Raw genomic sequence first — 13,943 nt, forward strand, 5'->3', positions numbered from 1 at the left:
CTGGAAAGCGGCTAAAGCCTTTTTCTCACTTTGTGTCCCCCCCCCCTTAAAAAAGTGGCCTGGTGCAACAAAGGCTCATGTGACTCTGTGTGCGTGTGAGTGTGTGTGTGTGTGCGCGTGTGTGTGTGTGGTATGGGTGCTTTCAGCCGTAGAACTTAAAGAAAGAGAAGGAGGCTTTTCCAGATTAAGAGCGAGGAATTCCTCTGACTCGTTTTAAAATCCCACAGTACATTAGGAGGGACAGTATTCACTGGTTAGTGGTCACCTGTGGCTGCATTTCTTCTATTTTGGTAATAGAAATTCATCTTGACTGAGGTCTGGAAAACAATAAAAGCACAGTTTTGGGGTGTATGCACTGTTCTGTTTGTAATCATTTCCAACAGCTTGAGAAGTACGAACTGCATCATTAGCAAGAGGCATGACCCGCTATAATGTGACCTGGCTGAATTAAGAATTGTTATAATATCAAGCAGATTTAGAGCTTATCGTGATCAGATAAGCGCACACAAGACGCTGGAAACGCTCCCGAGAACCCACAACAACGGGCGCCGGCTTCTTTAATACCGCCGTCTCTGGCCGAGAACTACTGCTACTTTAATGAGCTGCAGTGCCGGTTCCCAGCCATCATTCACCATGAGCACCAGGAATTATTACGTCTATTGGTGTCCAGCGATCCCGTCTGGTACTGTTGCTGTTGAAGGTTAACAGCCCGTTGCACCCAAAGGCCGCTGGGAAAAACAAAACAAAAGCAACACCTGTGAGGCAAAAGGCGACAAAACAGGCCCAACATCTGGCGGCTGGTGAACTCGGCTTGGCCCGGTGAGGCGGAGAGTCACCGGGTTGTTGCGCTCCTGCAATGCTGGACTGCAGCCAGCGCAGCTCCCACATTACACAAACACGGGACCACCTTGTGCGATTGGCCCCTGATCTCAACGCTCCTGGAGAGGCCGAAGTAAGAAACTGAAACACTGTTGGCATTGTGTCCTGACCAGATCCAATAAGATAAATCACGTCAGCGTCTCGGCCGGGTTTCCTGTCTTGACCAAATGTGCCGTTCAGGTGGAAACGGGGCAAAAGTAGTTTGACTTTTCTGAGATCTGTTACTTCTGCAGCGATGAGAGAAGAAACGGCGTGAGGTCGGTCGCGAGGGCAGGACAAGGTTCCTGGGGTTGACTGTTCATTACATCATGTGCTCTGTGCAAAACAAGCTTGACGTCTGTGTAAATGTGCGTTAAGGGAAATGTAAGTACCCCTGACAGATAATCTGGGAAGTTTTACAACTTGCAGATTTTCCAACATCCTCCGCCCTGCTGTGTTGAAAGCGGAGCGCGGCAGGAACAGAAAATGTGCTTTCTTTAAGCCGTGTAATAATACGGATTGAATGTGCCACCCCAACTAGGAAGCATTACACTACACTTTTGTCTTTTTCATAATGTGTTTTCAGGGGCAAAATACCCAACAACTTAACTGTGTTCAAAGATTGGCGCAGAAAGGATGGACGCCCTGATGGAAGTTATTGCAAATGATGTTCCTGGTATAAAATACAAACCAAAAAGAGGCAACACATCACTGCACAAACACTGACCCGGCTGAATATCTGAGCAAAGACCACAATGTAACACACAAACACATGAAAACACACAACACAACAGGCCTTTAGGCAGATGGTCAGTGTACAAGTACACTCGTGGTACAGCCAACACACATGAGTTGTCACCAACACTGTTCAGCTCAAGTGTTACTTGATGTGAGCAAAATCAGATATTTGAAAGTGTCGCATTGGTGTAAAGCAGAGAGGACTTGAGATTTAAGGGTACAACCTCCTGTAACAACTCCAAATGAAGAACTTTACCAGGTCCTATTGTCCATGGAAAGTTTGAGAAGATACAATTGCTGAAAAAAAATGTCCCTGAATAAACAAGATCATGATGTTTCTGAATCCAATATTTGCAAAGAGCCAAAGGGGCTTGTTGACGGTGCAGAGTGACAGTTCAGTCCCATTGTTCAAATGCTGTTTGAGCTGCTACCGAGCTGCTAGCATAACAAGCAGGTCAGCGGCTCACAGAATGTCTGCACATCTTCTGAAAAGCTGGAGGAGCGCGTCCAACACATCTGGGCTTCAACCGTCAATGAGCCAGCTGTCCGGCTGATTTGCAACCACGTGCCCCTCATCAGTCTCTGCCCTCATGTGGTTAACCAGTGGTCTACCAGTGTGTTTGTAAAGTTAGCATTTACATTAACCGAAAAACTCCAAAAGTGAATGATTTCTGCTGATTCTGCTTTTGGATTCAAGAGGTATTTATGATCCCTGTGTTACGGGCCAGCGAACGAAACAGATGGCGTCGATGACTTCTGGGGCGGTGCCCCGGCTCACACATGATGACCTACACATAATTGTCCCCTTCCTCTTTCCCTACCCATCTGCTCTCCACCTCCCGGATGTAATCTGTTCTCTAATCTAGATGCCCAAACACACCAAGAGCCACACAGAACGCTTGGAAACCTCCACACACACACACACAAGATGCCTTGCCATTAAATCCTCTGTGATCCCAGTGTCTTTAGCAGCTCACATACAATGTAGTATGTGGCAGGCAACACCTTCATGTAGGATTCACAGCCGTCCATCAGCTGCTAATGCACAGCTGGAATAAACCTACAGGAACATCTGCCTGCCAGCAGCAGCCTCTTACAGATGAAAAAAAAAGACACATCAAACAAAAAGCATTGCAATGCTCAATTTCAAGAAGAGCAGATGCAGTAGACGAGGATGAGACACTCGTTCGGGGGGAAACTGTGCTGAACAGAAAACAAGAAATGAAACTATGGCCGGTGTGTCGGTCCTCTGTTCACTTCACAGCCCGGTGGTCGAGCTTCTCCCTCCTCTCACCACAACGCCGCCGACGACGACACGCTGCACTTACCATTCTGCAGACGAGCGAGACAAACACACCCCGCTGCAGCAGAGCTGCTCAGCCCCCCCAGGTGAGAGTCGGTAATAACGTAACGCTGCGCGCGGACACGAGCTGCATCCCGGGCTCCACCGGCTGGTGCTCTGCTGCAGACACGGAGCAGCAGAGGTGGGTGTTTTCAAAAATCAAGTAACAAAGCCCAGGTCACTGCAATGGGATCACGACAACCAACAAATGCAACAAGCTCAACATCTACACGCATTAAAAGCGGCATAGAGGACTGTCACCACTAGTTCTGCCCTGGCGAGAGTGTTTGGGTCCCTTCAATGGGGCATGATGATATTTATTTAGGCTGTGCAAAGACCGCTCCCTCACACATGAACTGAACTGTACCGCATAGTTCAGACTGTTTCAGCACCAGAGTTAGCACCTCTACAAGTGTACACCGAGTTGTGAGAAGCAATTCTGCAGATGTCATGAGAGTGCTGCGCTATTCAAGAACCAAAGAGCATGAAATTATAAATATCTTATGGTGTGCATCCGCAGAAGTCTCACCTCAAGTGTCTAATGAGTGTCAAAAGGAAGCAAGACACCTGGCATCCTGCAGAGTCTCTCACAGCGAGATGTACCCCCCCCCTCCCCCCCACAGGGACAATGACGTGCCAAGAGTTTTTTATTAGGATCTCTTACAGATGTGAAAACACTTGAGCAATGGATGTCAGACAGTAGCTCTGCCGATATTATGAGCTACTTGAAGGCCAAAAGGGAAGTCTATAACTATCACATCCACGTTTCTGTGGAACAAACTGTCAAAAGCACAGAGCAATCTCGCAGACATTCTACTTTTTAAAGTGGGTCATTGCACCATCAGATGGGACCTGTGCGCCAGTGTAATACACATGCAGGATTTAGTGTATGAAATATCTCAAAAAGGATGGATAGGTGGAGTGTATACATATATAGTTTAGACTATGAACCGTAACCCATGTTTTAAACAAAGAGTATTATTGACTCAGATTCCCTTAGTAAGAGAAAAACCTTTTTTCTTTCAATGATTGGAGGATTTCAACAAAATAATTCAAACACAACATTTTGTAGCCGCAGATTACGGAAATAACGAGAATTTTATCCTCTGAAATAAATAACTTTTACACTACTAAATAGCACAGGACTCCCCCGGGAGAGATATTTTAAACCCATCTAGGTGCGTAAGAAGCCTCTTTGAGGAAGCTGCACTCTGAAACACTAAGTGTGCGCGTCGAGCTGAATGGAGTGAGAAGCTCCGCTCGTCAGCAGCCTTCGGGCTCTTCCTGGCTGCAGGGAACAGCAGTGGCCGAGCCTCTATGTCACAACGTCACGCTGATGTGGAGAGAAGCATGTGGGCGAAGGGCAAGTTCGGGAAGAATCAGCAACAGTGACGGAAAGATTGCTTTGAGCTTTGAGCAATGCAGAGACTGATACACAGAGAGACAGACTCCAATGACATCTGATTATCCACGAGGGTTGTTCCTTGTTTCTTTCCTTTGGCTCTGCTCGCTCTGTCCTCCACAGGCACCACCCCAAAAGGACATAAGTGATATGCCTATGAAATTGACATTCCTGCATTTCAGGCAAGTTCAATATGGCCATAAAACCCATAAAAATAGAAGCATTGTAGACGGTGAAATGCTCCCAGTTCTTGACAATGTGTTGTTTCTGTTCCCGTCGAAGAAGCTCTCATTGTAGCACTCAAAATGTCATTCCACCAGATGTTCAGAGTTTAATCCCTCAACCTAAAATAGGGATTTGTTTACACAAAGTCAGCGCAGCACAGTTTTTGGAATGATCGGACCGGAAAACACTCAGTGTGTGTAAATACAAGAACAAAGTCATTGTACATGCAAAGTCACACACTACACTGTCCTACGGATGATGGAGTCAAAGGGACACCCGTGCACTATTTAACCCCCCCTGCGTGCTGATGTGGAGAGGATCTGCGTGCGTCATGATGCGCTGACATTAATCTGGCCCTGTGAGGCAGGGACTATATTGGGTTTATGCCATCTGTGACTGCGCCCTGTGTTGACATTGGTCTAAATTAGTGTGTGACAGTGGGGCTTGTGCCGCCCCGAGTTAAGCCGTAAACTCCAGATGTGTTTGAATGTGCGTTTACGCTCACGGACGCTTCTGTGTGTACTATCAATTCTGTGTGAGAGCACAGATTGCTGACAACGCTGACATCGTCGAGCGAGCAGCTGTGCTGTGCTAATAAGAATAATCCAGTCAGCCACATCTGTAATGTAAAGAAAACATTAAATGCCATCCGACCACTAATGTGGTCAGTGAGATTCTAAGGCTATGATGGTGGAATGAAGTGATTGGATATTTGCCAGATACATTTTGTAAAAGGTATATGAGATAAATGCTTGCTGCAATTTCACACAGTGTGGAAAATTAGATAACTGCAAGAGAGAAAGAAAAAAAAAAGAAACTAAAGGGAGATTAAAGAAGAATTCCTGTGGAAATTTGTGAAACCATGAACCATAGTTGGGATGCAGAGGGCACGGTACAGTCCTCCCCACGGTGTGAATCATACACAAGCTTAAAGAGGTGGGCAGAGCTCAGATTGGCTACTCCTGCCTCACACAGCATCTGCATGGAGTTGAAGTTTACATGAATAGAAATGTGAAAAATGCATAATTTCAGGGAGGGAATTTTTCCCGCTTGCTCCCTTCCACAAGTTGGGAGCAGGAATCCGATTGCTGACCTCCGTCTGGATTCTCAGGCTAACTCTATTAATAGCCCAGACACCAGCGAGCGAAGGACTCCTAGAGCAGCAGCAGCAGGCCGGAGTTGGCTCAGCGGGCCCCGCTGGAGTCTGGCTCTCGATGGACCAGACAGTTGATCAGAAAGAAAAACACGGCTCCCGAATACCCGTTTCTCATCACTAACCTCGGTGAAGCTGAGCCACTCTTGCAGTCAAAGCAAAGACCTTGAATTCCAGTCAACATCTGTCGTGCACTTTCTAAAACATCAACATGTCTTACGGCTTTGCGATCAAACCAGAACAGGATGGTTGAACATGAAAACGCAGGAGAAGGGGGCGAGTCCAATGGAATATGGACTGTGATTGCGGAGAAGACGCCATTTCCAAAGTGCTCACTTTATGTCTCAAGAAAATAGTTATACATTTTTTTAAGATGTCACACTGAGCCAACATGTCTTTTCATTTCTCTTTTTTTCCACTTTGATGACAAAGTTACAAAACAATGTCATAACCCAAGTGTCTCAGTGGAAGAGACCACATGTGTCCTTGTAGATAAACACCGTCTCTTGCATCTCGCCGTCCGACCGCTGACTTTCTCCCACGTTGTCTCGGCACCAGAATGACAGGAAAGCTGCGCCGCGTATGGCGCCACTTGACTGGGAAGACGCCCCAAACACGGCCTCTCGTGTCCGCTTGGCTCACACTGACGTGCGAGCCCTCTGGACTGCTCCGCGGAGAAGTTACACTGGGACAAGGTCACGCGGTTTGAAGACCGACTTTAAGACGCGTTTGTTTTGTACTTTGATTCTATAAGTCGTTAGAGGTCGTCCCCCCCAAGCACATCCTCCTCCTCCTCCTAAATATGTCACATTCCTCACGATCATAAACATCCCAAACTGGGCAGCTGGCGGTCTCCCGTGTGCAACAGGTGGAGCAGGAGAGAGCTTAAGTAGCGCGCTCTGGTCTGACACCTCTGATTCGGGAGCCTGAGGGGAGCTTTCAGACTCAATAAGTCATTTTTTGATGAAGAGTATTCACTTGTACTTTCAGTACATTCATTAACACTTACACTTTTCACTCAACATAGAGTCCTGAATCAATACCAAATGCTTGTAAAACGAATTGTAACACTGCACTGGAACAAGAATCAGGTCTTGTTAGCATAAATTAAGAAATAAAAGAGGCTCTAGCATTAGGAAAGCAGGGGAGGGACCTATTATTCACACAACTCAACAGCTGCTTAGGAGCGTTATGACAGTTCCTCTGAGCCAGAGGTTGGTTTGGCTCCTGCTCTCTGCCCTCAAGGAGACCCAGCGTTATCGTTTTGTGGAACAAACTGTACGTGTGAGAATATCCATCAGCAGGTGTCCACGCAGAGTAGTTCCCGGTCTGCTCGTTTGTGGCTGCAGACACCGTTCACTTCTGCAGGTGAACTTTACGCTGACCTTGGACCTTGATTTATTTAGCTGGGAGTAAAGCGCCCCCCCCCTCAGTGACGCAGACACTCTCCCATAAAAGCTAATCGAAAACAAATGAAATGTTGGGAGCTCTGTTCCGTTTCCATTATTACGGCGCTGACTCGCCAGAGGTGAGTGTGACCCCTTTCTTAGTAGCCCACCTGCTGTAAAGCCCTTCTTTACTGACCCTCTTTCAGTAAAAAGCCCATGAAAACAAACACTAAGGATACTGCGAAAAAAGTTCTGAATTAACACTGCCTATGACCCTATAAAGAGTTGCCCTCGGCAACCTGTAAATCTGCTAAAACTACCGGATGTTTTTTCTTGTTTCCTTTCAATGACCTGGAGTCTAAAAAAAGAGACGGGAAGAGCTTTTCCAACGGTAAAAATAAGGAAGTCATTAGATCTTATGGAGCGTGAATACCAAATAAAGCAGTCAGTAATGGGCATCTATACTAAAAAGATCTCACACACACACACACCTACCTACCTCACACGGAGAGGCAGTAAATGAGCATGTGGTTTCCTGCCAGTAAAAGGTTTTTTACCAGTCCATATTCAAGCGATTTGGGTTATATCTATCTAGTAATATCAATGATTTAATGTAATTAGGGGTACGAGGGATGTAGGAAGCATTTGTGATTGCAACCTGTTGATACCTTGATCTTTTTTTTTTTTTATAGATGCTGTAGTAAAAAAGGTTGAGTATCAATCTTGTAGTGATTCAAAGTGTTTTTAACAGCCTTAATTAGTGGATATTTCCAGCGGACCCACTTTGACGGGTGGTAATTAAGGATGTTAAAATGCCCCTAAATGGGTCTTTAATAACAGACACCGAGCTGCAGCGGTGATCACGAGAGGCTCATGGATACAAACCCCTTTAACTGACAACTGGGCGGAGACGTGGACAGAGGTGGGTATGAAGCTGGATGGGGTTTGAGCTCCTGGATAATAGGGAGGTCAACACGCCACAGGTATGCGAGTGTGTTTATGTGAGGGTTGGACAGAAAGCCTGAAGGCCAGAGGGAGTTATGCCTGTTATGCGAGTGAGACGGACTCCCTCAGACCGAGAGCTCCTTTGTACACCGGAAGACAAATGTTGGAAGAAAACATGCTAAGGACGTAGGGCGCACATGAAAAGGGAACGAGGGGAAGGGAGAGAGGGGGGAGGGGGGTAGAGGCGGGAGGCACGGGTCTCCTCTTTGATCCTTCAATAGGACGCACATGTTGTGGCTGTTCACCCACTTCCTATGATCCCAGTTTTCAGACACTTCCTGTCCCAAATCCCAACACCAGCAGCGGGTAAAGATTTCAATCGTTGAGGAATCATACTTCAAAGAGTCAGACTTATAAACCATAGTTTTCTGGATCCAGGTCGCAATGGTAACATGGAACCAATCAAAACCTAGACGAGGACCTGAACCTGTCATGAGATGATCCAAACATAATGGCGATCCTCACCAACACTGGCCACATTTACCGGGGGGTAGTGGTTGACACTTTGTTTTGTTGCACAACACACAGTTTAAACAGGTCTAACCAGCGTCAGTTTTAAAAGATGAAAAAGTCTCAGTAGAAAAGCCGAAGCCAAGACAGATGCAGATCTTTCAAAAGAAAACAGACTGACGTACCAAGAAAGATGAAAGAGGTTCTAGTGCATGTAGTAACATCCGTGTGTGAAAGGAGCAGATTAGATCGCAACTGAGGGGATATTGTGTGATACTTCTTACATTAAAAAACAAGCAACGTGAATCACCTGCAATGGTCAACCGGACATGAAATCCTTAATTGGTGTCCAGATCGAAGAAAATATGAAAAAGATGACGTGTTGACTTGTGGAACTTGAGTCTCACGCGCACGCACAGAAGGGCCGGAGGACGGAGCGTTCACACGCCGAGCCGGAGGTCAGTAAAAGTGCACCTGCATCTCTTACGTGTCGGGCTCGGTTTGCCAGCAGCGGGCGGACCGCCATGCTGCGTGTCTGTTTTCGCATCACTCGTCTGGTCCGGAGAGGGGGGGGGGGAGGGGGTGGGGTGGGCGGGGGGTCTGTGAGAGTGAGGGAGCAGCAGAATCAAAAGGCCGTGCGTTGGAGCAGTGACGGATTGGTTCGCACACGCTGATTTCTTCCCTCCGTCTCTTGCCTCTTCTCACCGAGCCGCCTCCTGAAATCCCATCGCAGTGAACATCTCACCTCCGTCTATCATTGTGTTACAGCGTGCTCACAACAACCGCGCTTTGCCAACACCCAAGTGCTGGAATCTCATACTACCATCTGGTTTGTGTGTTTGCGTAGGAGTGTGTTCCTGCTGGTTGTGTTGATGCTGTGGCTAGGAGAAGAATACAGTTAGGTTTCTTCACTTCTGTTTTGTAGTTTAAATATGGGTGCGGTGGATTCCCATCACTGCAAGTTAAACCCTGCAACAGCACAGCCAAAATCCATGCATTTCTTAATCTGAAACCCAGACCCTGAAGATAAGGGCCTCATTTCCATTGACAAAGTGAATCAAGATAGAGGATTCATGTCCTCTGGCGACATTCCTTGTCTTACATGCCCCATCTTGGAACAGATCTCCTCCATCTCTCTGGCTCTTCCTTTTGGCTTGCCCCGGAATCCCCCCCCCCCCCTCACCAGGGCACGGTGGAAGCATCTGGAAGTGTTTTCTTAAGGGGAGTGGACCATGCCAGCTCTGTACATGCACAACTGTCATCTTTATGCATTAGCGCACACACACACACTTGATGTTAACTATCGCACACGTACTTCAGCACTCATGGCTGCCATCACAAGATGTCTAACTCATCTAATATTTAAATCTTAAGTACTAAAAATAACCCAAAGACTGAATACCATGCCTACTGCCGTTGGTGGGTTAACATGATGGTGAATAATTCAATTATTTGGAAAAGAGAGGGATGGTCTCCGGAGCTCAAAATGTCACCTGCAAAACATGATTCAGGACGGTCTTCATTTGCTCTCGGCCTCATGCGTGTCTTCACAGCGGCTGCAGTCAAACCCTCTGACACTGAGATAAGATCGAGGCCTCTTGGCTCTCGCCCGCTTTCCGTCCTAACTGGACATTAGTTGATTGTGTTTCCCTTCACTGCAACACACAGCATAATGGCCAAGAGGAAAAACTCTGACGTGCCCGTATTCAGAGTTAAGACATTACCTTACAATTACTGAGATGCCTTTACAAAGAAACGCTCATGGAGTAAGTCTTCATGCCATGACTGGGACTATGGAGACAAAGTCAGTGTTCCTTATGAAACATACAATGTGTCCTGAGGAGTCATACATTAAGGTCTAGAGCCGTGGAATAAGTTAAATGTTGGCATTTACTCGTGACATTTCATAAGGCCTTTATTATTTAGCTCCACAGTAGGGTAGGAAATGACGAGTCCCGTTTTAACATCAATTTACTAAAAGGAGTGAAGACTAACAAATTATGGGAAAATTTGTCCCATGGCTTGTAGTCCTCAAATATGGAATTATGGCTGAATTACTGCATAAACTATTGACACATGAGACGTAACAACAACTGGAATTTGAGAGTTGTCCCACCATGAATTATGGTTAGGAATGAAGCCTACAAAGAATACATTGTGCAATGTGAACATGAAACATAGGCAGGCCAAAAAAATGTAAAACAGCCCCAGTGGGGTTGTGAATTTAAACCTGATGAAAACAAACCATGCAGCCTGCTCCGGAGCCGCATCACTGGGTGTCGCCATGCGATGGACAGTTAAAGAGCAGCTGGACAACACAAACGATTCATAGGAATCCTTGCCTAAGCATTTCATGTGTCGGTAAGTTTCAAGCAGGGACCTCGGACACGGCCATGGGAACTGGGCTGAGATTATTTATAGCGGGGGGGGGGGGGGCCTTGGCAGTGGACATTTCTACAAGGCTTTAGAGGAATGTCTGAGGTCGCCCTCTGACACAAACTTCTGCAGAGTGCTGAGGCCGGAGGCCAGGTTGACGTGGGACATCTGAGGAGATAAAGACGCCGGCCAATTAGCTGCAGGGTCTGGTGAGCGGGCCCAGAGGGGACAGGGAGGAAGCGGTGAGCACTGGACGTCAGGATGTCAGAGGAGAAATCCAATGCAATTCAGGAAGCCATTTTAAAGTTTGCCGTTTCCCAAAATAAGACGAATCAGCGGCGGTCTATTTACATGCAATAGAAGGCAGGACTTCTTTCTGTCTGGTAATAGCTTTTTTTTTATTTTCAGTGAAATATGGAATGATTTCTCTTTTACCAAACTTTAGTATGACTATGGTGTTTCTATAAACTACTCCAAAAAAAACAAAAATGTATACACACACACATATGATGGGGTCAGTGCATTGAACCCAAAGTCAACCTGAACAATGTCTGTAGGCCGAAAGCCTCTCTTGTGTAGGAAAAACCTGCTCTTACAAACAAAAGAATACTGACACCACAAATCCCTCTTAAAGCCCTCGTCTTTCACCGTGTCTTCATTGTTGCCGCACTCGGGCTGCGTGCTCGCTCCCTAACGCGATTGTTTGCCCTCGCATCACGCTGAAAATGCCCCGAGGGCCCGCCTGTCAAAGAGCGAGCCCGGACGCCGCAGCCGTCGCCACTGGGCCGTCACACGCCGGATCGCCCCACATGCACCGAGGGGGAAGCGCGCCACCCTTTGCTCTGCGGAGGGTCGCCCACACACGCACATATCGGCGGGTTGATAATCAAAAGCTCTTTCATGGTGCTCGTTTAGGGAGTCGCTGTCTTGTCCTGGTTGAGGAGTGCAAGGTCAAAGGGCAAAAGCAGAAAGTGCCAACCAGGCAGACACACATCTGATAAGGAGGAGTTAGAGACGCACCAAGCACCATGCAACACTCACGCTTTGTTCCTTATGTTTACATTAATGTTAGGAGACCACACGTTGCATGTGATTGGATCTTGTGTCGAGAGGGTCGAGAGGACCTGCTCCTCCCCAACACCAGTTTAGGGCCAATAGAACTCTTTCCTTTTATATCTAACAAGAATTATAAAACGTAATGTTCTTACTCGTGTTGGTCAGCGCTGATCCTGCCTTTGCAAACGCAGCGCTGTTACTTGACCTGTGATCTGACAGATAAATCTACCAGAACGAGAGAGGTCGTTTGGCTGAATCCTCCCAGACGTCCCCAACCGGGCCTCCAATTTTGGATCACGTTCATTCAACGTTGGCTCTCTTTCTTTCTTTAAGGGTCAGGTTTGACTCATGAGCGACAGGCCGCCCTCCCTCACAGAGCGGAGCGGCGCTGTGTGGATTCACTGAGGTAATGTAATGGATGACAGGATTACCGCGCAGGAGTATGATGTCAACACCTGATACTGGGTGCCGGTTGCCATTCGCGTGATCATGAATATGACGACATACATGAAGGAAGGGAGGGAGGGAGGATGTTTTCAGAGAGTGTCCTCGGGGAATAAAACACAGGGAACGCACAGTATGTGAAAGTCTCACGCCCGCCGTTTAACATTCCCAAAACCTATCTACCTGCAATGTTTTGTGTCGCAATCAAATATACAGTTAAATGTCAATCGGTACACAGGCGGGTGTGGTGCAGCATACTTTCCCATTCTGCCTTTTCCAGTTTGCAAATGAACACAATGAGGGTGCACGCGCCGAAGCAGTGACGGCTGATGAGAAAAACAGGCGCAGCTACGAGGGAAACAGAGGCAAGGGGGAAAACCGGCATCCACTGCAGTAGCTAGCGAGCTAATGGGCTAATAAAGTCCAAGTATAGACTGACTATACTTTGGCTGCAGTGGTAAGCAGCAATGGAAGGCACAAGAAGCTAATGGCTAGTTTAGTAAAAGCCACAGAGGAATGCACCATGGTGAGAGTGTGTGTGTGTGTGTGTGTGTCCCACCCCGGCTTCTCTGTCAACAGCTGGCACTACCCGTGAACAGCGACGTCACCCTGTGTGTGTTCCTGTATGTGGGGTTAAGTGGCATTTTTTAGGTTTACGGAGCCGGGGTGTGGACACGTGGGAAGGGCACTTCAGCTACGTCCACCTGGACCGTCAAAGAGGAGAGGGACACGTGTGCTTAATGAGGACGCGTAATGGGTGTGGTTTTGGAGAGCGGGGACTACTTTTATGTAGACATCTGCTAGTTTAACCGCATACCCAGAGAGAGGGGTGCCAAACCATCTGAAATTAACCAGCGAATGCCGTCAGTCAGCCGGCAGTGGCGGCAGCGGCAGCAGCGGCAGCGGCGGCAGCAGCGGCAGCAGCGGCAGTGGCGGCAGCGGCCTCTGGAACTTGGACAGATGTGGAATCTGCCCCACACGGTGTTCCCCCTGTTGTCACACGGGCTGGGAATGTTGCTAAGGAAGGAACCAGGTTTGTCACACTCACACAGATCCACTCCTCCCCGCTTTGGGCTTAAAAACAAACACCGCCCCCACCACCCCCACCCACCCGCTTTCCATCCCCACTCAGCCGGGCCAAACACAGCTGCTGGGTTTTCTTTCGAGTGCACAGAGTGACACGGTGAAGAGGACGAGGGGCGGATTTGACGGGCAGGTGGCAGGACGCTGGCTCCCGGAAAGGTGATAACAGGACGCTCAGACACTGCAGACTCCGCTGAAGGATGGGCGACATGTTGCCAACTATCCACGCTAAAAATGTCAAGAGTAAAACTCTGCAGGCACGCCAACCAAGCAGGTTCTCCCTCCGTGGTCACAATAGGAACAAGAAAAACTGGGCTGCCAGAACACACCTTTGATGTCAAGTAAAAAAAACATCCAAAGTACTACAGCCAAGTCACACAAGCTCAGAGGATTCACAGCGAGAATCGCGTCATCAGGGGAACA

The sequence above is a fragment of the Pungitius pungitius genome, chromosome 3 (assembly GCF_949316345.1).
Source record: "Pungitius pungitius chromosome 3, fPunPun2.1, whole genome shotgun sequence".
NCBI classification, from domain to species: Eukaryota; Metazoa; Chordata; class Actinopteri; order Perciformes; family Gasterosteidae; genus Pungitius; species Pungitius pungitius.